We start from the raw sequence: 4,184 nt of genomic DNA, 5'->3' as shown, positions 1-4,184 counted from the left end.
TGCTAATGAAGTTGGGGAGACGGGTATATTCTAATGCTTGCATAAAAAGGTAGAAAACATGCCTATATGGTCTATGTGTCCTATTTGTTATTTCGTTCAGCATGCCTTATATGATTTTGTTTAGTGTGTTGCACACTAATAGAAATCATGCCTATAAGAATCACGCACACACTTCACTTAAAATGTCAAAACATGTTGGCTCAAGTAATTGCTACACTTGTTTCCATGTGTACTACTAAACGCTTTAGATAGCATGCCTATAGGATACATTAACACATGTTTTGCTTTGTCAACTTAGAACCATGCCTATAGGATACAATAACGCATGTTTTGCTTTGTCAACCTAGAAACCATGCCTATAGGACTTCAAATAATCAATTGGTCTATTGCTTCTATTACTTTTAGTGTACAGCCTATCTAGACATCATGACTATAGGACCATAGTCTTTTAATCAACTACTTCTATTGTTTTCATTACATGTCCCCGCCTAGATGACTTGCCTATAGGAGTAAAGAGTTATAAAATCAAAAATAGTTCTCAACTACTAGAAATCCTGCCTATAGGATGTTGTCACCTGCCTAAGAAGTATGTCTATAAAATCGGCACTGGTAATTCAGAATTCTAAGATTGATTCACTGTCTTATTGCGCAAACAATTATAAATCATACCTATAGGACTTGCAACGCCTTTAATCTGCAAATTCGTTAGTTTAAAGCTGCAATGCTGCCGGTACAATGCTGGAAATCAGAATCACATAGAAACTATGCCTATAGGACTTAATGACTCTACTGCATCTGAAATTGTCTACTGCCTAACAGCCTGCGTGCATTTGTTGTTTATGTGTGGAGGTTAATTTAATTGTACTTATGTGTAGTCCTACGTGTTTTTGAATATGCGCTAGTTTGATCATTTTGAGCTTCCTAAGTGAAGTCTAGAACCTCCCAAATAGAGGTCCAAAGCCTCATGGACCATAGGTATGGGACGGGTAGTGCACGCATAGGGTATGACCTAGTATTGAATTAGAGCGCCTTTAGGTAAACAACTTTAACATAGTAATCGGGTAGCGGGAGATGATAGTTTGTGCCCGCTGAATAATATGAGCAACCCCTACCTCAAAGGAGTTGCGAAATATTATTTATGTTGCACGGGGTGATCCTTTAGGATAAACAAATGTGGGACTCTTCCCTCCTTTCTTTATGAACTCGTTATTTACACTTAGTCATTTAACATAGATCAATGTAGTTGTATCCTTGTAGTCATTAAGATTTTGTATCGATTCTCATGAGTTATAATAAGACTTTTCGACTTTTAAATTTCCTTTTATATATTTGCTCACCTAGTCTAATTACATAATCCACATAGTTTAAAGTTCGGCCAGGACCCACAGTTGTGGATCTCGAAGAGTGTCTAACACCTTCTCTCTGAGGTAATTTGAGCCCTTACCCGATCTTTGGTGACACGGACTAGTCAAATAGAGTTATTCATAAATAGGTGCCCTAACGCACCTTAAAAATCGTTAGGTGGCAACTCTTCTCTTTTAATACCCATTTAAAAGAGTTGTCACATGTCGAAACTCACTTTCGCGAGAAAACGGGGAACGACAGCATGGCGACTCTGCTGGGGATATACTTAGGTGCTTACCATAATGAACTTGACTTATGTGTATTACTTTCTCTATCATAAAATTGCTATTACATGCACTTTCCTTTCCTTATTCGCCTTTATTTGTTTTAAAACGCTATTACATGCACCTCCCTTTCCTCATTCACCTTTATTTTGCTATGACATGCACATCCCTTCCCTTACTCTCCTTTATTTTCTATGACATGTATGACCTCTCTCCACCCCCTTCATCTTGTCTAAGACTGCTATATTATGACTCTCCCATCCCTATTTCCCTACCTACTTCATTACTTGGCAATATGTTATTATTTTTGCATAAAGCATGCTCCGCATCATACTCCACCCATGCCAATTATCAACATAGAGGCTCTTGATGAGTGTCCGTGCTTTCCTGAAATTACCCTTTTTTTAAATCGAAAAGCCGTATTTGTGGTAGACTAGTCGATCAGCGGTGCAGTCGACGGTCCGATGCTCTTCCCTCTCAAGTCATCCACTTGGGAGTACTAGTGTATACCCTTCTAGAAACCCTACTCCAATTTGAAATGTACATGCATCATGCTAAACCTAGTACGGGTTGAAGCGTTGTTAACGTAACAACCCACTAATATGAGCCTTGTCCAAAGTACGACGGGATTTACACAGTCCTAATGGACACTATCATATTATGTGCATTAATTGGAGAAAATGTGCTAACGTGTTGATCATTATTGCGTAAGTAGTAAAATCTGGAGGGGAAAAGGGCTAACCTTTGTTTGTTTGCAGAAAATGAAACACGAAATCCCCAGGTTCGGTATGGTCCAGAATATCCTGCCTCTGCTACTTGACTAGTGGAAAGACATTGCGCCTTGTGACAAGAATCATGTGAGGAGAGTACTTGGTGACCTGCCATCTTTGCTGAACATTCAAGTAAATACGGAATTGATCGAGACCGCTACCATATTCTGGGATGAGAAACGAGCTATTTTTCTGTTCGGCAATATAGAATGACTCCTCTCCTAGAAGAAATAGGGGATTTTACCAAGTTACCATGGGATAGTCCGGGACTGCTAGTACCAGAGAATCGCACTCCCCGTGGTTTTCTAAAAATATTGGATTGAAGAAGAATGATGAACTGCTCTGTCTGAAGAAATCATACATCCCTTTTGAGTTTCTTTACGAGCATTACAGGCATAGCAAGTCATATCGTCTTCATCATGATGAACTAGCCATTACTTCTTTAGGATCGGTGCATTGCCGGGTTTATGTTTTCATTGTCTACTTCTGGGGGTTGTTGATCTTTCCAATGAAAGGGGAAAGAATTCATACTTGCTTAGCCATGGTCGCCAGGACTTTAATGGATAGTATCGAAGGACAAACTTATACTATCATCCCAATGATCTTAGCTGAGATGTATCATGCTCTAGATCGATGTAAGTGTGGGTTCGGCCACTTTGAGGGTTGCAATCTATTACTACAAGTCTGGCTACTGGAACACTTTCAGAGGGGTGAGTATTGTCAACAGCTTATGCGAAGGCCACCAAATGACTACATAGCCAACCATCACCCAAAGAAAATGACGTTTATTCCAGACAAGTTTGCAAAGCCTGGAAATGCTGTAAGTTGGATGTGTTTCTTCGGTAATCTGACAGACGAGCAAGTGCATTGGATGTTTGAATAGTTTCCTAGTAGTGAGTTCATCATCAGGTCAAGGGGGACTACTCATTTGGTACTGATCGGGCTGCGAGGTATCTACCCTTACGCTCTTATAAGGGTAATGAGACAAGCAGGAAGAAAACAAGTCATACCTCAGGTTTCCAACATGGTCCAGTACAAGGCAGATTTCAAGGGAGATGTCATCTCATTCAAGTTCGAAGCGCAACACATGTGGAACCAAAAGATCATTGTGGAAGGAGAAACTATTGATCCAGACAGGTATCACGCCGGTCATATGTACTTCTATCTATGATGGCTGGAAAACGACATAGTTGGGGACATTAAACCAGGAGTCAACCTGAAGGATAGGATCATAGATGAAGTGGTTGAGGCGCAGGTGAAGTTCAAGAGGCTACGCAAAAGTCTATGTGTCTCTTAGGCCTACCTCAAGCACAATGAGGTCTCCAAATTAGGATTCGAATTATTGCATGACTTTGTGAAACATGTTTAAATATTGCGAACACTCTTTTATTTCACCTTACTGACTTGGTTACCTTTTGTTTTTCTTTCTTTCTGATTATTCCTATTCCCAAAGGTTGGTTCGTGCATACTGGCATCATCAGCATACCACACTAGATCCAGAGGTCCTCCGCCTCCTCCTCCACCTAACGACCGAAAGGCAAAAGCAAGGGCAAAGGAAAAATCGATGATTTAAGTGGTATCCGGAAAGATAATACTACTATGGCAGAAAATGTTGAAACTTCAGATGGTAGAAGCACTCTGGGGCAGAATGAGTTGGTCTTACGTTTAGAGCAAAAAATCCTGGAATTATAGGGCGAGCTTGAATAGGTCCGAAATCTGGCAAACCTCTCTCTTACTCTCAACGTTCCCGACATCAACCAGCAAAATCCTACTATCCAGAACCAAA

Source organism: Nicotiana tomentosiformis, chromosome 3 (genome assembly GCF_000390325.3).
Source record: "Nicotiana tomentosiformis chromosome 3, ASM39032v3, whole genome shotgun sequence".
In the NCBI taxonomy this organism is placed as follows: Eukaryota; Viridiplantae; Streptophyta; class Magnoliopsida; order Solanales; family Solanaceae; genus Nicotiana; species Nicotiana tomentosiformis.
This window is presented reverse-complemented; position numbering follows the sequence as displayed.